At 51.6% G+C, this 22,671-nt stretch overlaps 1 protein-coding gene across 5 annotated transcripts in view; it reads right to left on the bottom strand.

Annotated features, from left to right (window-relative positions):
- Positions 1-22,671, bottom strand: part of CTIF (cap binding complex dependent translation initiation factor) — a 315,713-nt gene that overhangs the window by 260,031 nt on the left and 33,011 nt on the right. The window contains exon 1 of one of the 5 annotated variants that reach the window (XM_061131336.1): positions 17,067-17,142. The exons of the other annotated variants lie outside the window; for them this stretch is intronic. The gene's annotated coding sequence lies outside the window, so the exon portion shown is untranslated. Of the gene's footprint in view, positions 1-17,066; positions 17,143-22,671 lie in introns of those variants that run through there. 5 annotated transcript variants of the gene reach the window in all.

Here is a 22,671-nt window from a genome sequence, read left to right as displayed (position 1 = left end):
CACACCACACACAGAAATAGCATACCCTGGCTAAGAAGATCTTGTGTACTGCAGCTGAGACCCGGTGCGGCCAAATAAGTAAATAAAATTTTTAAAAAGAGCAATGATAACTTGTCCGGGTGACCACTTCATGGTATATACAATTATTGAATCATTATGCTGTACACTTGAAAACTATTAATAACATAACACTCTATGTCAATTATTCCTCAATTAAAACAAAACAAACCAAACCAAAATAATAATTTGTCTGGGAAAGAAGGTCAGAGATCATTTTCCTTGAGTGGCCTTGGAGGAGGATGTGTGTACTGGTGGGGAAGGGGAGAGGCCCCAAGTGCAGGGACTGTGTCACCAAGGCACCAGCAAGCCTGGGCCAGGGCCAGGTCACCGTCTCCACTGCTGAGGGCCTGGGTTCAACCCCTGGTCAGGGAACTAAGATCCCATAAGCCATGCAGTGCAACTATATGTATATATATATGAAAGTGAAAATGAATGTGTGGGTCACTCAGTCACGTCCAACTCTCTGTGACTGCAAGGACTGTAGCCAGCCAGGTTCCTCTGTCCATGGGGATTATCCAGACAAGAATACTGGAATGCATAGCCATTCCCTTCTCCAAGGGATCTTCCCAACCCAGGGATTGAATCCGGGTCTCCTGCACTACAGGCAGATTCTTTACCATCTGAGTCACCAGGGAAGACCCCACAAACGTGTGTGTGTGTGTGTGTGTGTGTGTGTGTGTGTGTGTGTGTAAGTAAATAACAAAATAAGATTTTGGCATTTTTATAACCAAGAAACAATACGCTTTGGTTTAAGAGAAAAAAAAGTTGGCTGTGGGGTCCCTCTGGCCTGTTGATCACTGGGTTAGAACACTGGCTGGGAGGGACCTCGGCTGTCCCAGCCCGGGGCAGCTGGTCACTTGGAGGGTAACCCCTGCTAGGAGGCACCTGCCACACCAAACGCCAGGCCAGCAGAGCCTTCTGCTCACACGCATCCTGCAGGGACACTGCCTCATGTGCAAGGCCTTCCCACGTCCATGAGCTGTCTGGCACAGAGGTCATTTTCTACTCTGGCAACGTGCGAAGGCCTCTGCTGGGTGGATGGCATGGTTTCCACCTGTCACCCTGTGCGTCACCGCTTAATCTAGAAATCTGCTGACCTCGTGCGGAGCCCAGAGGTGGGAAATGGCAGCAACACTGGGGTTGCCCCCCTCCCCCGCCCCGCACGCCCCCTGTCCCTGGGAAGAAGGCTGGAGGCGAGAGGTGGGGACCAAGAAACAACCCCCATAAAGCCCTTGTAACTCATGTTGAATGCGTCGATACAGTCAATAAACGCCAGTGCTGTCGTGACCGGTGCCACCTTCCTCGTTCCTGCTCTGGGTGTTGCTACAGCATTCCTTCTCTGTTTTTTTCACCACACTGGGACGTTCAGGAGCCCGCCTGCCCACACAGCAGTGCTGTGTGTGCCATCATTACAAACAACTTCCCGGCAGTGGATTCTCCTGCTGGCAAAATACCAAAGGGAAATATGTCCTCAAGCTCTGATTTTAAATGCCCTGAGATGGCACACGCCGTGAGCTTCTACCTAAATCCCCTGCTGTCCTGCAGACTCCCCTGTCTACTTCCAGGTACAGTCTAGAGAGCAGGCAGGCTCCAGCCTTTCTGATCAGCCTCAGATGGGAGCGGTGCCCGCCACACCTTCCTGCCTTGCTAATCACATCACACGTCTAACTTCCTTCACACCGAGGCCTCTGAAGCCTTCTTAAACATGAATGAGCAGAATTTCACAGACTAAATTGTATGGTTTCCGTTTCATCTCTTGGGACTTACAGGACAAGCCAAATATGAGGGATACCTCTGATTGCCAAGCAGGAAAAACCAGGAAACCTGGTAAGACCGCAGAATCTCCCCAACTCCCCAGTAACCTCAGCTGGGGTTTCCCCATCCCCCATGCTACTTGTCCAACATTTAAGACACTCGACCTTGGTGATGCCCACTGGAGGTCTAAGGAATTCGGCTGCAGGGTCTAGGAGCCAAAGGATGGGTTGGAAAGGATGAGGAAGCAATGGAACAGAAGGTGCCGGAAGCCCCACCATGGGCCCAGCTGTAGGTATAGGTCTGTCTATTGCTTTGGCCATTGGGTCTCCTCATCAGAATCAGCCCAAGTTCTCAGGCTCAAGAAAAGAGAACCCAGCAAGACCCTCCTTTAGCCCAGGGGGATGGATCTGCATGCCAGCACACAGGCTGCATCCCTGATCCATTCCTGCCCAGACAACTCCCATATCCCCCTCAAGACCCTTCTCCCCAGGCCTGATTTTCTGGTGAGCTATCTGTTGAAAGGTCAATTACCCACTCACACATGTGTTTCCTCTTAGATGTTGCAGGTCCCTCACATCTTTTTCTTCCTTCTTTCCTGCAACCTCATGGAGATTTTCCAATCTCCCTCACAGAAAGTAGGGGTCAATGAGATGTAAAAGGAAGTTAATGGGCGGGAAACACTTTAAAGGGATTGACTGAGCCGGCACATAACTTTTGTCCTTTCCACTTTTTCCTCCTTGTGTGGAATGCAGGCATGATGTCTGGAGCTCCAGCAGCTCTCTTAGACTATGAGGCAACTTTGAGGCTAGTAAGTAGCCACTCATTCAGCATGGCAAAGCAGAAAGATGGAAAGAACCTAAGCTTCTGATGGCCACAGAATCCCCACACCAGTCCTGGATTCCTGCCTCTAGATTCCTTCTACATGAAAAAATATATATATAAATCTCTGCATTGTTTAAACCGATGTTATTCAGGTTTCCTGTTACAGTTGCTGTGGTAAGCAGCTCTTTTAAGATGGGCCTCAGTGACTCTTGCCTCCTGTGTTCCAAACAGAATATGGTAAAATAATAAGATGTCACTTCTGTGATCAGGTTAGAAGAGACTGACTTCTATCTTCCTGACTCTCCACTACCTTTTCAGCATGCACACTCTGATGAAGCAAGCTCCCATGCTGGAGAGACCCACATGGCCGGGAGCTGTGGGAAACTTCTGGCCATCAGCCAGTGAAGAGTTGAGGCCTCAACCCAGTAGCCCCAAGGAACTGAACCTCGTCAACAACCACACCAGGGAGCCAGGAAGCAGACACTCCCGCAGTCTATCACAGTCCTGGTCAACGCCTCTTTCTTCTGCAGCCTTGGGAGAGGCCCTGGAAACAGAGTCCTGCCAGGCCGAACCAAGACTCTGAGCAGCACAAAGTGGGAGACAGTGTGTTTTGTTTGGGGGATGTTTGTTACACAGCAGTAGAGAACTGACACAGCTGCGGATCCTGATCCTAAACGAAACATGAGCAGGACCCTCCCCGCCTTTGGCTTCCATCTCCTTGTCTGTAAAACAGGAGGGTGGGACGGGATGATCTCAAAGACACCTGTCACTTTAAAATGCCAGAAGCCTACAACTTACCCACAGTCACGCCAAAGAGACCCAGCTGTCTTGACCTCCTTCCCTGGGCAGTCAGGCTCAGGAGTCCGTCCACCCATGACAACTTAGTGCTACTTCTTCTGTTCACTGTGACGTGATGCTTCGAGGCAGGGAAAAGAAGCAGGAGACCAGGGTTCTCCTCCCCGTGCCCGGCACACAGGGCCCTGCAGCTCACACCCCAGGACTTTCTCTTCTTGGCCGACTGGAGGCCTCGGACCCAGCAAGCCCTGGCAGTGACTCCTGCTATTTGTCAAGACGGCTCCCTGAGCAGAACCTCCTGATGAGAAACGGAGGAGGCTGGGCTGACACACAGTCAAGGTTAGTGGGCCAGAGAGGAAAGCGCTTAGCTAAGCCACTAGTTTCCCAGCTTGTTTCACTGCTTATGCCTTCTGCTATAATTGAATTATATCCCCCAAAGTGAAAGTGGCTCAGTCATGTCCGACTCTTTGTAACTCCAAGGACTATACAGTCCATGGAATTCTCCAGGCCAGAATGCTGGAGTGGGCAGCTGTTCCCTTCTCCAGGGGAATCTTCCCAACTCAGGGATCAAACCCAGGTCTCCTGCATCGCAGGCAGATTCTTTACAGTCTGAGCCACCAGGGAAGCCCATAAGAGGTTATACTAGTCTTATAGAGAGGGAAAGTTTGCATATAAAGACATACATACAGGGAGAATGCCAAGTAGGGATAAAAGCAGAGATTGGGGTGATGCCATCTACCAGCCAAGATATGCCAAAGATTGCCACCAAACCGCCAGAAGTTAGAGGACAGGCAGGACACAGAAACTCCCCCACAGCTCTCTGAAGGAATTCACACTGCTGACACCTTGACCTTGGACTTCCAGCCTTTAGAACTATGAAAGAATCAACTTCTATTGCACTCTGTGGTACTTTGATAAAGCAGTCCTATCTGTGACGCTCAGTCGTGTCTGACTCTTTGCAACCTCATAGACTGCAGCACACCAGGCTTCCCTGTCCTCCACTATCTCCCAGAGTTTGCCCAAGTGGATGTCCATCGAGTCGGTGATGCCATCCAACTCCCTCATCCTCAGCTGCCCTCAATTTGTGCATGATATACCTTCATGCACACACTCACACCCATACACACATACACACTCACCCTGGCAAAACATCGTGTGCATTACAAAAACATAACCCCAAACAGAAATTAAAATTAAAAGAAATACATATGCATAAGAGTTCCAACACTTTCTCCAGGTGGCCCCACCTTGGAGTTTCAGGAGATACAGTTGGCGCTATCCATCAATTTTCCCCCGGTCCTTGCCATCTGAGATCCAGGATTCTGACCTTGCTTCTCAGCTCTCTAATTAATTGTTTTCCTGTTGAACCTGATGCCCTGGTGAGGGTGTGGGTGTGGGGTGGCTCTGCCTCCCTCGGGCCTCCCACTCACGCTGGGGCCTGCTGCGGCCTGCCAAGCACCAGGCGAGGAGGGCCCTTGGGCGCACAGCCCCTCATTCCTTGGATCGCTCTCTTTCCCCATCCATCAAAAATAAACCCCGAGCGAAGGCGGATGGAGCCAGCTTCAGGGCGGGGGAGGGGGGCACGCCTGTCTGTCGCGGGCGCAAGGATTTCTGACTCCTTGCCCTCAGGAGCAAGGTCACGGTGTGCATGCCATGTCTCCAGGTGAGGAGGACAGGGACAGCCTGGATGCACGGGTGCAGGGAGGGAAGGGTGCGGAGTGGCAGCCAGGGAATGTGTGCGCTCATTCCAGAAACCCCGCCTGGCCTTGCCTGGCTGCCTGGCGTCGGCATGCAGCCGCCATAAATGCCGGCCGCTGTCAGCCCCACCCCAGCAGCTCGGCCAGCTGACAGGCCCCGAGGACCCTAGCCTCACGCCCCCGACAGCTGTGGAACCCAGACTGCGTAATTCGTGGGGCCCCCCGAGCAAAAGAGGAATGCAAGTGAAGCCTCTGGTTCAATGTAAGGATTTCCAAACACTGACAGCCAGTGTTGGCCGAGCATTAACCCTTCTGAACATGGGGGCCCGCATGTCAGAGCACAGCTAACCCAGGCCTGCCTGCTCAGGAGACAGGCCAGACTGCAACCAGGACGCTCCACCCCCGCCCCTAGAGCTGCTAAATTAACTCTCTCCTTCCCAGCCACACACTGCAGAGTCCCCTCAAGAGGTGGGACAGGGAGGGGGGTGTCCTGTTCCAGGGGGCCCCTGTGGTGCAGCAGAGGTAACAGTCACCTCTTTGGTCTGTGGAAGAGAGTCCCCTAAATCATTTCTATAGTAGATAATTTAATGAAGGTACTCAGAAAAAACTATCTGAATGACAGTCTAGCGTCCCTCAGGCTGGCCTCAGCCCCAGAGGCAAAAGGACATTCTCACCTTGGCTCATCACCTATATCTGTCCCCTGCCTGTTTAGGCCTCTTTCTACACCTTCAGAAGAGAACAATCCTTTTTTTTTTTTTTAAACATCCCAGGGATGTCAAGAACATGAATACCAGGTCTAAAATACTAAAGAACTCTGAAGACATATTATTAATACCTGTGATGATGACAATAAAGATCATTTTGCTTTGACTGAGTCCTTTCACATGTACGACAAACTTGTCCTTTTCTGCCAAGTCTTCTCTGGGGAATCCGACTCTGGCTGAAACCCCTGTTTCCGGAGAGCGTCCCCTCCCATCAAAGGGCCTCCCCTGCGCACACCCACCAAGTGTGTACTGACCTGAGGCAGCCCTCCTGCGGCCTCCCGAACGCTGAGAGGTGCCACACTCCTGTCAGACACACAGGGCCCCTGGGTCTTTCTGGCCACTGAGGATTCCCAGGGGGGGCGGGACAGGAGAAAACTTTATCGGGCTCATTACAAAAATATGCTGGCTCATCTGGAGACAGGATGTGGGCCCTGCGCAGAGTGCAGTCATCCAGCCTGGCCAGGCCCCACCTGTTTCCGGGCCTCCCCACTCCCAGCTGCCCACCATTCCCTGCTCCCAAGGCAGCCAGCCTCTCCAGGGTAAGAAGAGGACCCCGGAGTTTTGCAATGATTCCCTTTGTTCCTCTCCCCACCCCCACCCCCGGGGGCCCCAGGAGCCAGAGGCAGACTGTGAATGGCAGGCTGGGCTTCTGCTTGGCTGATCAGAGCGATTAGCAGCCGTCACTCCCTGCTAATTGCTGTCCTCAGCAGGGCCAGGCCCGCCCGTCTGCTCCTCCAGGGCCCTCTGCCGGCACACAGCCGCCGACTGTTCACGGTGACAGGAGTTGCGTGACATGGGAATCACAGTGTCCAGGCTGTGAGGTCAGCTCGTGCCAATTATGAATTCCATTCACCCTGCTATCGAGGCCCGTGGCTTCTTCGCTGAGTCTGGGCCATCTGGGTTACTTACTCCAGGGAGAGCTATTTCCAAACCATCCCTGGGAAGTAAGGTGCCCTGCAGGTGGGGGGAGCTTCATACTAGCTTATTCACTGGTATCCAGGAGAATCAGGGCGAGGGGGAAAACCCTACTAAAACCCACAGATATTGCCAGGGTGTTTCCGTACAAAGAACACAGCGCCAGGAATCCAAAAGGCTGGTGGGTCCCTTTCCTGCCCTGATATCAGCCTCTGCATCTGCAAAGTGGGTCTACATCTGCAAAGCACTGTCTACCCTCCCACGGTTGCCATGAGGATTAACAGAGGCAACCAACATCATAATAACTATGTGAGTGACTGCTGAGAGCTAAGCCTTTAAATGGACTCTCTCCATCTGTAAGATCGGTCCCACCTTAGAGATGAGGAAACTGAGGCCCAGAACAGTCCAGACATGATGGCCACACGATAGGCAGGGCTATAGGCAGCCCATGTGGACACAGGGCTGTAGGGATGGTTGTCCCGGTGCCAAGCTCTTCCTGATGCTGAAATGATCCCCTTTCGTGTGTCCTGCTCAGAGATCCAGCCCAGGCTGTTCGGGGCCTGCAAGCAGCCACTGCCGGGAGCAGTGGGTAACACGGACGAGGGTGGTCCACCTACACCTGCTGGAGGCGGCTTGATGCGATGCCCCTGCTCTGGAAGGGCAAGGGGAATCAGCCAGATTATCAGGCTGGCTCCTGAGCGGGTCTGGACCGCAGAGCATGGGATGGGTGGCCACTCCGTGGACAGGGAGACGGTGCAGACAGGAGCCGAGAGGCTCCGAGAGCTGGGCTCGAGCCACCTCCATTTCTGAGGTCTGCCTCCTCTCATCCACGTGCACCTCATCACGTGCCCCAGAATGCTGTCTGTCCGACTCCAGGTCCCACTCTATGACCGCTGTTCTGAGTTCCCTGGGAGAGGCCTGACATCTGCACTGTGGTCTAAAGGACTAATGCGGAGCGGGGGGACAAGGAGTGTCAGAGCCGATGACTGGAGAGGATGGAAAGCGTGTCTCTCGTCTCCCAGTTAGGTGCTGTCAGGGGTGTCGGTCATTCTTCTCCTGGTCTCTGGAAAAGCTGATACGTGGAGGCGCCCCCATCCCAACGACAGCATGGTCTCCTGGGCAGCAAGGGTAAAGGACTTGGACTCCAGACACCCAAATAGAGTGGCTTGCCATCGGCTGCCTATGTGACCTCGGGCAAGTCAGCTCTCAGGGCCGGCGGGATTTGCCGTCAATGCGCAGGCAGGAGAGAGCCGGGCCTGGCATAGATGGACCGCCACCGCTGTTCCCAGCAGGTCCGCACGGCAGGCCCTGCGGCCCTTGCTCGGGGCCGGTGCTCCGCCCCTTCTGGCATCCGTGCTGGCCTCAGGGCAGCAGCTGGGACTGGATTCCAGGCTAAATATGGAGCCCCAGCCCAGGCTTCTCCCCACCTGCAGGCCTAGGACCCAACCTCCGCGGCTCTGGAGCGTCACGCCGCCTGCCCTCCCTCCAGCCCGGCCAAAATGCTGACTCACAAAGTCTGCACACGAATGAGGGCCAGACGGAGGTCAGAGCACCAGAGCAACAATGAAGCTCCAGAGCAATCAAAAGCCGGCAGCACAAGGCCCAGGCCTGCAAAGGAACACGGGAACCAGCCTGCTGGTTTCAGTAACAGAGGAGGATATCAAGCTCTTTACCCTCAGAGGATATTCAGGCTTACTTCCCGGAGCTGAACAATGACAAAAGTTACAGAATAAAGATGATGCCCCTGTGAGGTGTCTCTCCCCTCCCCTAGGCTGAAAATGAATGGTCACATCTTAAAAAGAAGGCTGGTAAGACTTTAGTCCTTCACCCCTCTGGCCCTCCCTCTCTCTCTCTCTCACACACACACACAAAGACAAACTCACTACTAACAAACTGTTTACTAGAAGGACAGGTCTAACAAGTAGAGTGCTGAGTATTCAGGGATTTCAACCTAAAATACCAGGAGAAGTCCTACCCCACAATGACCCAGGGTGAACCCCACCCCACAGCCCCTCTCCAGCACCAGAGACGGGGTGACACCTGCCGCACTGCTATAGGGTGAAAGGTCCTTGGCAAAAAGAAGTGTTAGCGTCTCCCCACTCAATTGTCACTGTGACCTTATTTGGATGTAGTTTTTGTAGATGGAATCAAATGTGAGGCCGTCCCAGCATAGGATGGGCCCTAAAGCCAATGGCTCTTGTCCTTGTAAAAAGAAAAACACAAGGACAAGAGTCAGACACAGACACACACACAGGGAGAAGGCCAGGTGAAGACAGAGGTGGAGACTGCAGCTACAACCCAAGGGACCCCAAGGACTGCCAGTCACCCACCAGAAGCTGCGTGAGGCCAGAAGGGATCCTCCCTTAGGGACTTTAGAGGAAGGTCGGCCTGGCTGGCACCCTGACTTCAGACTTCCAGCCTCCAGAGCTGCAGGAGAATAAACATCCATTGTTCTCAGCCACCCAGGTGATGGTGATGTTCCAGCAGGAAGGGAATACACACACCTCGGACAGGATCCACCGCAAACTCCCAGCTGTGTGACCTGAACATGCCCCTTCTCTGGGCCTTGGTTTATTTCCCGTAAAATGTAAAAAACTGAGGCAGCAGTCCTTCCAGCTCTGACCTCCAGGTTCCCTGATCCACTGAGTCTCAGGAGGATGGAGGAGGTGATGGTGGGAAGGGCAGGGGATAGACGCAGGGGAGGATGGGGAAAAGCACAGGGCCATCTCCCTCTGCCCATGCTGGGCTGACCATGCAGGAACAGTCAAGAGGGGAGCGGCCTACCTTAATAAAGGATAGGTCAAGTTCATCTTCGCAAGCTTGCATCCTGCCCTATACAAGACGGTGTTACAGGAGAGAGAGCAAAGATTCTAGAGGGAGTCATTACAGGACAGAGGTTTTCCTTGTCTCATATTTTCATCAAAGTAATAATGCAGGATTGGCAGGGGAGAGACAGGAATGGGAGCAGTGGAGAGAGCCGTGCGGGAGGCTAGAATCAGGAAGACTCAGGAAGGAGGAGGAAGAACAAAGACAAGATGAGGTGAGGGTTGTGCAGGCAGCAGTAGGTCAGGTCAGTGACCGTGTGTGTGTGTCAGGTCAGTGACCGTGTGTGTGTGTGTGTGTGTGTGTGTGTGTGTGTGTGTGTGTGTGTGTGTGTGTGTTGGGGGGGGTGGGCAGAACAGGTCAGTGACTCTGTGTGTGTGTGTGTGTGTGGTGGGCAGAACAGGTCAGTGACTCTGTGTGTGTGTGTGTGTGTGTGTGTGTGTGTGTTGGGGGGGGTGGGCAGAACATGTGTCCCGGGTTGTGGGCTTGGGGGACAGGAAGGGGAATCGCAGCAGAGGGTGTGGACAAGGGCCAGGAGCTGGATTTGGGAGGCACCTAAGGCCAAAGTGTCCCAGAAACAGTCGAGCAGGCACTGGACTGGGATCAGAAGGCAGGCCTAGTGTGGAGAACAGATGTGATGGTCCAGGGCACTGGGGCAACAGCCAGGGCCACCCCAGGGGCAGGAGGGCCCAGGAGGAGGGCAAGCGGAGAAGGGGCTGGGACAGGGCCCCATGAAGCCCCCGTCTCACCGGCCACAGAGACCAGGTCCCTGTGGGGAGACATGGGGGACAAGAAAGGCAGGGGGCCCAGAGGCAAGTGGTCAGGAGAGCAAAGGCAGTGGGAGTTGGGGGTGCAGAGTGTCCTCGAAGGGAGAACAAGTGAAATAACAGAGCAAAGGCATTCTGGACACAGGGGGTCCCAGCAAGTTCAGGCTCCTGTCACTGCTCCCCAAAAGGCACTGAGGACCTCAGGGCCGCGCCTATTTCCAGGTCTCACCAAAGAAACACACACATGGTAACTGAGGAAGGAAAGAAGGAAGAGATGCAATGACCCAGGACACGGACTGAACCACAGTTTTCCGCTGCCAAATGCACACACACTCTCTCATAGGCAACCTCACAGACCCTGAAGATGCCCTTCAGCAAAACGTAGAAGGGGGATAGTTTATGTCGAAGTATTTCTCTTTTTTTGCACAGTCAGAACACAGCTAAGTCAGGTAGAAATTTGGGGAGACAGAAAAACATGCACACAGGACTTTCGAATGTTTTTTGCTTTTATATAACCCAGAGGCTAAAGAAAAAACAAAGCCAAACTGTCTTAAATATGTCATAACCTTTTGTGAAAAAAAAAGAAAAATATGGTTAGAACTGGACTCATAGATATTTAGAGCCAAGAATAACCTAGAAGCTTACCTAGTCAGAGACTCTCATTTTCCTGGTGAGAGAAGTGAGACCCATCAAGTCACCTGGCTTGCCCCATGTCACAAATCACACCATTCGTTAGTAACTAAGTCAGGACTAGAGCCCATGTCTGTTGCTGCAACACAAACCAAACCAAGGCTAATGACCTAATTCAAACTCCATTCAAAACACTGCAATGCCCCTGTCTGAAGTTTGGGGAGTTCAGTTACAGTGAAAAGTGTACAATTCAATAGTTGGAGTTTTCGATATAATTTTGAAAACTAACCTTCCCAATGCAGTTGTGTAACACTCAGACTGGCCGCACAAAGTGGTGGAGGCTATGTGGACTGCGTCAGGCGGATGGCTGTGCCACGCCCACGGGCCAGGCACCTTCCCTCAAGCCCTTAGCACTTGGGAGTCAGCAGGGGTACGAGCATCACAAGGCTCACAAATGAGAGTTCACCCAACGGAGAAACATCTACAGGTTGTTATGGCTTTATTTTTTTAAATTTAGTTATTTTTAATTGAGGGATAATGGCTTTACACTGTTGTGTTGATTTCTGCCATGCATCAACATGAATCAGCCATAGGCAGGCACATGTCCCCTCCCTCTTGAACAGCCCTCCCACCTCCCGCCCCGTGCTATTGTCTTTTCTTTCTCAGCTATAAAGAGTCATGCAGGAATGAGATGTCTTTTCCTGTTTGACAGGAAAAGGAAAAGACAGCATGAAGGAATGAGAGTGTGAAATAGAAACGGAGCATCACAGAGCAGGAGGACTTCTCAGCGGCTACATCACCTGCTCTGAGCCGACTCTGCCCCTGGGAAGTGGAAACGGAGGTCAGTGTCCCTTAGCAAAGTCCCAGGGAGCCTCTCAAGGCTGGATCGGACTGCATCTCTTGGATGGAATATCAAGGATGGAATGAAAATCCCACAGGTCCCCGTCCACAGCTTTCTGTCCTAAGAGTATGGATGACTCTTCACAGCGAGCCTTGGAGGATGCGCCATCCACCAAGTCTGCATGGGAGCCCGTGCTGGCATCTTGCCCAGCAGGTCACCCCCGGGGGCATGGGTGGTATGGGTGTTCAGGCTGTGTGCCCAGGCCCCACCCCAACCTCCGAGAAAGCTATAGGGCCCTCTGCTGGGCCCCCACCATGCCACACACTGGCATTCCACAAAAACTCCCAAGGCTGGTGCTGGTTGGGAGCATTACCCTGTGGGTCCCAGGTGGGGGTGAGAGACGTGCAGGCCAAATGTAAGCTTTCTTTAAAGGTAAGTTTTTATCTTCAGCATCCAAATGACTTTTGTTCTGCTCTCCATGCCTTTCTTTATTTCAACAATAAGACAGATTTTTTCATATTCTAGTGCTGTTGACACTCCAAATAGATGTACCACTTTGATTCCGCAGCTCTGTCTGGCCCTGGTACGGGAAGGTGTTTTGGGCTTGAGAAATCTGGCAAATGACAACAACTCATTCTGGCTGCTCTCTGAGCCCTGTACCCTACACAGGCCCCAGCCCTCCAAGGGACACTACAGAGATTCACAGGGACCAAATGGGAGAGGTGGTCACTGTGCCCTGAACGGGGCGTTCTGTCCTCACTAGCCCTGCTAACATGCTTTCAGAACCACTGATGATCTTCCAGGGCAATGTAAATGATCTTTATTTTGATCTTGGCAATGATTACACAAACATAAACTTCTGTCAAGATCCTCAGGCTATGCACTTAAGATTCACACGTTATCCTGTATATAAATTACACTTCAGTAGAGTACTGTCACTATTAAGAGAGTGGGGTAAAAACACTGATGGCTACAGGAAGTGTGATTTGCAAACCAAATGGTACTGAGCCAGGTTCTCCACACTGAAGACTATGAGAGACGGGGGACCTGGGAAAGAGCCGGGTATGTGGGATCTGGTTTCCTGACCAGAGATCAAACCCAGGATCCCTGCATGGGGAGTGCAGAGTCTTAGCCCCTGGAGCAACAGAGAAGTCCCCTATTTGTAGACTTTTTTGATGATAGCCATTCTGGGCTTCCCTGGTGGCTCAGACGGTCAAGAATCCACCTGCAATGGTGGGTAGACTGGGTTTGATCCCTGGGTTGGGAAGATCCCCGGGTTGGGAAGATCCCCTGGAAGAGGGCATGGCAACCCACTCCAGTATTCTGGCCTGGAGAATCCCCACGGATAGAGGAGCCTGGTGGGCTACAGCCCAGGGGTTGAAAAGAGCTGACTAACAGCAATTAAGCACAGCAGAGCACATCTGATCGCTGTGAGGTGAAAACCTCATTGTGGTGTTGATTTGCATTTCTCTGATGATTCGTGGTGCTGAGCACCTTTTCATGTGCCCGTAAGATATCTGGGTGTCTTCCTTTGGAAAAATGTCTATTCAAGTCTTCCACACATCTTTTGTTTGGACTGTTTGGTTTTTTGATACTCTGTTGTATGAAGTCCTAATATTTTTGGATGTCACCCTTTGATACATGATTTGTAAAGAGTTTCTCCCACTTGCTAAGTTGCTCTTTCACCTTGTTGAATGTTTCCTTTGCCATGCAAAAGTTTTTTACTTTGATGTAGTCCCACCTGTTTCTTTGTGCTTATGCATAAATAATAATGCTTTTTGACATAGCCAAGCTTCTCTGTAGACTGTTATAGCGCCCTTACTGCTTGGGGAGGAAGCAAAACAGTGACATTATTCTACAACTCAAGTTAATACTATTTAGAACGTCAAGATTTCATTTCTCATGAATTAGATGACTCAGGTTGTATGAAAATAATGCGTAAATTTTTGTTACTTATTTCTTCGGCATTTTATATCCATACTTCAAAGTTCATTCATAGTTTCACCTACTTATCCTTATTGTACTGAGATGATAAGCTGGTGCGAGGAGGTTAGTCTGCACTGAAAATCAGCAGGGGGGGTCAGGTCTCAATCCCACTCCAGATGCGCCTCTCTATTTTCTCATCTATAAACTGAAAAAAATGGGCTAGTTCCATAAAAACAAATAAATAAATGCAGATTCTTGGGTTCTGTCTTGCCTTCTGAATCACACACAGTGTAAGTCTGAGGAACAGAATCTGCATTTTGATAAGCTCCTTGGGTGAGAGTAATGTTCTTTGGGGTCCAGGACCAATATTTGGGAACTGTGGGCAATGTGCTTATAAAGGTTCTGACCTCCAGTGGTAACAATGCCTCCTTCCTCATGGGAAGAACAGCAACACAGGGCCAACGGAAAGAAGTAAATAAATAGGAGTGACTCAGAAAGGCTTCCCATCTTACGTCCTCCAATCAAGAGCCTAAACCCAGACTTTAAATCTCAAAAGGGTGGCCCTATACAGTTGAGCAGTTTGTGTCTTGCTCAAAGACATTTATTCAAGAGAACAAGTGAGAGCTGGGAGTCAGCTCATATCCCATTTGTCAAACTATGTGCCTGGAAGCAAGGCTGCAGCCACCTGGGGGAGGGGGGTTGTTTTCATCAAAATCCTTCCACCAAGATAAGGGATATGCTAAGTTGCTTTAGTTAAGTCTGGCTCTTTGCAACCCCATGGACTGTAGCCCACCAGGCTCCTCTGTCCATGGGATTCTCCAGGCAAGAATACTGGGGTGGGTTGCCATGCCCTCCTCCCGGAAGCTAAGGAATGTCTTTCCCTAATTCTGACAAAGGTGTTGCATTAAGTTAGGAGTGTCTGCAGAAAAACCAACGTCAGAAAACATGCATGTTCTTTCGACATGTGTTTTCAGTCCTAATTCCCTAAAGACGTAAGTGAGTTGATATTCGAAACCTATCTTGCCTTTTCCAACAGTCCTCAACTTTGTCCCAATGTCACTTGTCCCTCCCCAGACATTCCTTGCCTCTGCCTTTCATGCTTCAGTCAAGCTGTTGCCACCACCTACCAAACTCTTCACCAGTGAGCTACCCAGTCGTCGGCACCTTCTGCAACCCCTGTAGGTGAATTCATCTTCCCTCCATGTGCCCGGCATGGGGGATGGGACAGCAAATGAGACAGGAGTGTTCCAGACCCTCACAGACCTTAGGATCTTGTTTGAAGATGATTAAAACACGGATTACAATAAAGCGTGAGTAAGGAGAGTGTGAGGCAGCAGGCACGCTGTTAATTACAAAACTAATGCAACATCCTCTAAAAATAGTTCAGCTCCCTCCCCTGCCCATCTACAAATCTAGGAACAATGCAACCTGAACTCAAAGCTCTCTTGGAATGCTAGCACTCTCATCCCTATGATGTCTAAATACTTCACACTCTGAGAAAATTAAGCTAACAGAGCATTCGTTAAAGTTTTCTGCAGCATCTAATTCTGCAGAGTACCAGCTGGACATCAATTCTCTGCCCTGATCCACCTCTCTGTCCTTCCTCACCTAACACCTATCTAGCCAGTGCTCTGAGCATTGCTGGCCCCACCAGCTATCTCGGGGAGACTCTCCCCAGGGCCAGGTGGGATGGGGGTCACACGATGGGTATGGTTGGGACTGTGCTCCGCCCAGTCCTGCTGCCCAGCCGCCCCAAAGGTGGGCATTTCCTCTCCAGCACTCTCCTCTCTCCTCTCTTACCCTTCATCACAGGCATGGCTGTGATGAACCTGCTCTTCTGAGAGAGAGTGGAGCAGACTGACTGAGCGCATGGGGTCTGAAACCACGAGACTGGGAGCTGAGTCCAGGTAGTCACTTAATTCTTCATGCTTCAGTTTCCTTACCTATAGAACGAGGTCAGCCCATGGGGTTGTAGTAAGGACTAAATCACCTAGAATGAGCAAAATGCTTTGTACAGAGCATCTACTCAGGGCTTCCCTGGTGGCTCAGAGGGTAAAGCATCTGCCTGCAATGCAGGAGACTCGAGTTCGATCCCGGAGTCGGGAAGATCCCCTGGAGAAGGAAATGGCAACCCACTCCAGTATTCTTGCCTGGAGAATCCCATGGACGGAGGAGCCTGGTGGGCTACAGTCCACGGGGTTGCAAAGAGTTGGACATGACTGAGGAACTTCGCTTTCTTTCTTTCTAGTATCTACTCAAATACTGATATTACCTCCACTAGTACTAATGCTCCAAATGATGACATTGTTACTTCCACTAACACGGGTCCTCCTTACCCCCACCCCCACCCCCATCACTAGCACAGCTTCTGTTTGACAACCTGCTAGTCGGGAGGTCACAAGGTAAACAGGAGGAAATGGCAACCCACTCCAGTATTCTTGCCAGGATAATCCCATGGACAGAGGAGCCTGGCAGGCTACAGTCCATGAAGTCGCAAAGAGTTGGGCACGACTAAGTGACTAACACCCACACACACACAAGGTAAACTGACCATCCTAGTACCAAGAAGCACACACACAGCAGACAGCCGGCAGGGGGACCTGGCCCAGTAAGCCTATGAAACCCACTCAGGGCACAGAGGGGACCCCGACCCAGGAGGCATGGCAGGGAGGCCCTGCTTGCTGGAAGCACCCAGAGGACCACACAGAATAGACACCACACCCAGGCGCCTCATTCATCCAATGCTGTAAGGCCCTAAGGAGTCTTCTGCCAAAGTCTTTCAGTCTCATTCCTTCCTCTTTGCTCCTACTGATGTCTTTACACCATCCATTGCACTGCTATCGCGTTCTCGGTGCCAGCCGCCCGGACAACCACGGCCTGCTCCTGATGGCCCTTCCTGTCCTCACTGAGCCTCGAATCCAGGTCCCAGGACTCAGCCCCAAACAGCTCCAGGAGCTGCAGTTGGTCTTCTCACAGCTCAAGGTTGGGCAGAGGGTGCAGGCCCCACCTCCTATTTCCAGGGAAGCTCCACTCTGAGGCCTCTCTCCTCCCGGCCTCGAGATGCCAAGTCACACAGGACATCCCCACGAGCAAAGCAGCGATACCTTTTTGCCTCCAGAATGGGACCCTCTCCACCCAAGTCTAACCTGCCCCAATCCTGCAGGGCCACTGCAGCCATCTCAGACACAAGGCCTCCCCTGCTCTGGCCCACACCGACCTCCAGCTTACCAGCATTTATCTCCCAAGCACACCCTTTGCCACTTAATCATACCTCTCTCTCCCCGAATGAAGCCTTAACTCCTTCCGGCCTGCCATCTTTCCTTCCTGTGACAGGTAATAACACCTTGCTGGGAACCAAATCCTCACTTAGAGCTCAATAAACACTTGCAGGCTGGACACACCCTTGAGCTTCCCAGTCCCACACGAGCAATAAAAAGAAAGAAATGAGGTGAAGGGTCGCTGGCAGTCTGACCCTAGGGAACAAACTGGACGGGAACCCCATTCTCCCAGGCACTTGCTTCGCTCCATTTTTTGCCAGCAGAGAAAGCCCTCCCGCCCCTCGCCGGCTGCTCTTTATTCCTGGTTGGCTTCCCTCGGAGAAAGTGCCAGTGGTGAGAGAAATGCCAGAAAGAAAGTCTGCAGGAATCCAGCGAGAGGAGGGGAGCCTCCAGGCCCAGCCCGGCTCCGACAGCAGAAAGGAACAGAAATCAGGAAGAACGGCTCTGGAATGTGGAGAGGAGCAGGGCAGGGCCAAACTAAAGCCCCCAAACATAAGGGAGTGGCACGAATTATTTCTGGAAATACAAGGAGCAAAGTGTAATTTTGGACACAGGGCTAGTTAGTTACGTAATTCAGACTGGGTTGTGGTAGATCTCAGGATTTTTCCAAAAGATCAAATTTTTTTAATTAAAAAAAAAAAAGCTGCAGAATTTATGAAAACGGAGTACTGCTGTCTCACCTTCTCTCACTGTGAGATGGGAAATTAATGAAAATAAATGAGAGAGGTGGGGCCAGCATGATGCTGAAGTGGGAGTGTGTAACAGCGTGGCAAAGTCAAAGCATTTATAGGAAATTGTGCAGAACAGGCAAACCTATAGAGAAACAAAGTCAATTAGAGGTTGCCTGGGCCTGAGGGAGTTGGGGAGAATCGGGAGTGACTGCAAATGGGTACAGGAGGTGATGGAAATGTTCTGGGTGACGAGATTCGAGAAAATGACATCTCTAGACAGTAAGAGATGGTTGCACAACACCGTGAATATATTCAAAGTCACCAACTTTAAAAGGGTGAATTTTGGGAATTGTCTGGCAGTCCAGGGGTTAGGACTCTGTGCTTCCACTGCAGGGGGCCCCGGGTTCGATCCCTGGTCAGGGAACTAAGATCCCGCCTGCTGCGCGGTGCAGACAAAAATAAATAAAGAGGTGAATTTTATGGTATATGAATTAAATATCAATAAAGCTTTTATTAAAAAAAAAAAATAGAAGGGAAAGGACTGGAAATGAGGGCCATGAAGTAGCTAAGGCACGACAACTGGGTGTCCCAGCTGAAGACAAAGACCAGACAGAAATGGGAAGAAAACTGGCTGAAGATAAACGAAGGAAGACCAGAAGGAAGTTCAGGTTGAGAGAAGGATCCTCCACGGTCTGGATAAACATCTCTGAGGGTGAGAGACGAGGTCCCCAAAAGACCGAAGAGTCGGACACGACTTAGCAACACCACTACCAGCACCGCCAGCAAAAGACCGTTTCGGTCCCGGGGGGCTTCAGACACCACCCGCCTCAAAGCCTGAACCCCAGTCCCGCCCTCAAGCCCCCAGACAGGGACACAGAAGGCAGCGTCCTCCTGAAACCACAGTTTCTTGTGGTTTTATCCTCATCACTCTATAACCTCAAGCTCCCGAGAGGCCTCGGAGTCCCCAGGACACATGGGCACAGGGCAGCTGACTCCCCTCCTTGGGGGACCAAGGCCGTGGCTCTGACCATTCACCGAGGCCTGACAGCTCGGGTCACACCCCCTCCCCAGGCAGGAACACCAACCCCTCTTGGCCACCCCCTACTCAAATTGCTTTCCCGGGGGCTCCGCGCACACACCTGCCATCGTGGCGGCGACATGAACTGTTCCCATCACAAAGGCCACCCCAGCGGCTCTCAAGGTTTTAAGAATAATCAGCAATTTCAACCTGTTAAGACTATTCAGCCCCGGGATGGAGGAAGCCAGAAACCAAAACCACACGCAAGACAAGCCCTGAAATCCCCCAGCACCAACGCTTACGAAGAACAGAGAATCAGAGCCTAAGGAGAAGTATTTAAAAGGTGCGTCTGAGCAGACCAAATCCTACCTATGGCCTGCTTCTTTGTTTGTGTCAAATCCTGCACTTAAGGCCTCACGGGACTGGGTTTATGTGGTCTTACTGGAGACGGTGTCAGCGATTAAACGGTTATGCCTCCACTGGCATGTGAATCTGGAAACGAGCAGAGCCTCCACTCGAGGTGGCTTTTCGCCTTCTTTTTCTGCTGTTTGTGTTGGCTGAAGGGCAGACTGCACAGAGAGAGAACTCGGAAAGCGAGAGGGGGGCCGAGTGAGGCCCCAGGGGAGGATGCCGGAGCAACGCAGGGGAACGGGCAAAGGTCCGCAGATGAAGGGAGAGGCTGGTCCCAGGAAAGGGCCGTAAGGTACCAGCAGACCTGACACCACCCCAGGTACTGTAAGATGCTCTACCTTTCTGGTTTCCCACTAGAGATGGTTAGGCCCAAGGAGAAGGGAAAAAACCACACTGTATCTTTCCATTCTGACACCAAGTGTGTCTTTCCTGGGCTGGCGGCTGGCCTGGCAAAGCCCCAAAGGCCACTTGTTTGCCCTTCCAAAGGTCAGCACTGCCCTGGAGCAGCCTTGGAGCGAGTGACCACATGCCCACAGCTCCCAGAATGCAGGCCCACTCCTTAGCTCCCTCTGGTGCCAGGGCAGGCGGACAACACCTGGGCACCCTATGTGCTGGCTTTGCTGTCAGAGGTCAGGGAGGGAAAGTCCACAAGCTGGAATTATTCACCAGTGAAGTCCTGTCTGAGGCTCAGTTCCACCACACACACATTTGTCCAGCTCGGGACCGCCTGGCACACGCCCTGGGCCCTCCATAAATGTTTGTTGCTGGTCCCCTGTGGTCAAAGAGCAAGATTGGGATTGGAAAAGCATTCTCATTTGCTAAGGCCTTAATCCAGGCAAAAGCCCTGACTTCCACAGTTTACCTTGGAGAGAGGAGACTACGTAAGTGGGTGCTTTATTTACCCCGGATTAACCAGGGCTTGGGGCTGGGGCCACAACCCAGCACAGACCCGTGCTCAGGGCAGCGTTTCTAGCAACGCATGCCAGACAGGGAGCATTTCTAACAATCCCAACATTCCAGGGGAGGGCAGGCTGACCAAGAGGCTGGGCCTCCACCAGCCATGCCTGCCCCGTGGTGGGTGAGGCGGGGCTTCTCCACGGGGCTTGGGGCGGGGGGAAAGTAAACACAGAGCTGACTGCTTCTCGGCCTGGAGGATCTCACACCAGCATTCACACCTCTGCTCACAGAGCAGTGCTGTAACTCCGCTGCATCATCAACCCCCTCAAAGGCAAAAGAAAAGTGAAAATTAATCTAATTAGAGGCAACAGTGTTCACAGTAAGGAAAATTCTGGTATTCTGCCAAGTGTCTCTCTTCCCAGCCAGCTTTGTGGGCAAAGGGCATGGGGTTTGGAGCCCGGAGGGCCTAAGCTGGAATTCTGGCTGTCCCTCAGCTCCGTCACCATGGGCACAACTGTCCAAGGGGCAAAAGAGTCACTGCCTTACAGAACTGCTACGAGATCCACGAGAAAAGATGTAAAAGGCATGACGCTGCTGGCGGATTTAAACAAAAGCAGCAAGCTTGCCCCTTGTCCCTCAAAGACTCAAATCCTATCCGCCCACCTGCTCAGTGGCCTGCTTGGACGTCTCAGGAGGAGGCACCAGGACCTACCTCCTTCACCCCTAGATCCTGCCCCCTTAGGCAGAGGCAGGACCCATTTCTGGGGGTGGGGGCTCCAGGGAGGGAGGTCCCCAAAACCCTGCCACACCCGGCTATCAACACCGTTCACAGCTGTTATTGTCTTATCTCACCTGGACCTGGACTTGGCAGCACTATTTCTATCATCCCCATTCAGAGATCCAGGGAAGGCATATGTCTTGGGCTAAGTCACACAGGAAGTTATCCCAAGAGCCAGATCTCAAGATAGTCCAGTGTTCTAATGAAACAGCTACTATTTGCTGAGCATCCAGAGATTCCACTACGTTCCCTATAGGGATGGACGTGTCCACACTTCACAGTGTGCTACTGGATGTTCAGCAATGCAGTAGCAGGAACATCATGCTCTGTCCAGGCCTAAGACTGAAGACCTGGCGGCCTTCACTTCTGAGGGAAGGCAGCCACCGTGAAACAAGGCCACGTCCGCTGAGACCACCATGGTGGAGGGAAGCTCAGGCTAGTCCCAGGAGAATTCTCTCTCCCTCACTCTCTCTAACGGTTCTGTTTTTCTGAAGAATCTGCCTACTCCAGGCTTCTCCAGACCATAAGCCAAATATGATTTGCCTTTGACCACTGAATCTGCAGGGTCCTGCTCAGACTATCTGAAGGAAAAGACTGAAAATCACTACAAACAGGGTATGCGTGAATAAACTAATATACAGTCATATGACAGAAAAAAACAAGGAAGATCCCTGTGCACTGATTCACAGGAAATATCTACACAGTGTTTTCCGTAAGGTGAAAGGAAACAGGTACAGAATAGAATTTCCAGTATGGTCCCTTTGATGTAAGAAAGGGGGGGGGGGGGGCGGAAATCAGAATGTATTTTTGGAGTGCATGGAAAAAATGAAAGGAAAAACAAAATACTATTGCAAGTGGTACAATATATATAATTCAGCTCAACAAAGTAATTTCATCTTCTAGACTTTACCTCGGAGAAGGCAATAGCACCCCACTCCAGTACTCTTGCCTGGAAAATTGCATGGACAGAGGAGCCTGGAAGGCTGCAGTCCATGGGGTCGCTAAGAGTCAGACACGATTGCGCGACTTCACTTTCACTTTTCACTTTCATGCACTGGAGAAGGAAATGGCAACCCACTCCAGTGTTCTTGTCTGGAGAATCCCACGGACGGCGGAGCCTAGTGGGCTGCAGTCTATGGGGTCGCACAGAGTCAGACACGACTGAAGTGACTTAGCAGCAACAGCAGACTTTACCTAGAGGGAGAGGAAGGATCTGAGAAGCTAAACAAGCTGCAGGTCACCACTCCACACCTCCATTTAGTTATGCATATTGACTCGCTTCATCCTTGTCACTAATCTTTCAGAGTAGGATTATCCCACTTTCTGAAGAGGGAGAAACTGAGGCTTGAAAAAGTAAATGGCTTGTCCATGTTTGAAGTGGGGCTAGGCCTCCAGTCCCTGGTTCTGCTATTCTCTGAGATGCTTGGTCCTGTGGGTTTATTGACCGCTGATCAGAAGTGGAATTTCCCGTGTCTTCTTTCATTCCTCTGCCCCGTCAGCAGCATCTCCTTTTGTGCCACGGGGTGCTGGGTGCCACAGCCAGATGGTACGGAACACAGAGGCACACCCTCGGGGAGCCGTTGGCCCCCCTGGGCTCACTGTTACAACATGCCATGGCAGAGATTGCTACCTGCTTGATCAACAACCATTCTCTCATTCGTCCTCACTAACAGAACCTTGGGTAAGTACTCAGCTGAAAAACTACATTTCCCAGGCTCCCTTGGAGGAAGGGGTGATCAATGAAAACTGATTCCAGTTCCTCCTCCTCCTCCTTTCCAGAATGACCCTGTGTGATGGCTGGTACTTCAGCAACCATTTTGGAC

This window comes from Dama dama, chromosome 27 (assembly GCF_033118175.1).
Source record: "Dama dama isolate Ldn47 chromosome 27, ASM3311817v1, whole genome shotgun sequence".
In the NCBI taxonomy this organism is placed as follows: domain Eukaryota; kingdom Metazoa; phylum Chordata; class Mammalia; order Artiodactyla; family Cervidae; genus Dama; species Dama dama.
The sequence above is the reverse complement of the archived record's forward strand: the minus strand, read 5'-3'. Positions and strand labels throughout refer to the sequence as shown.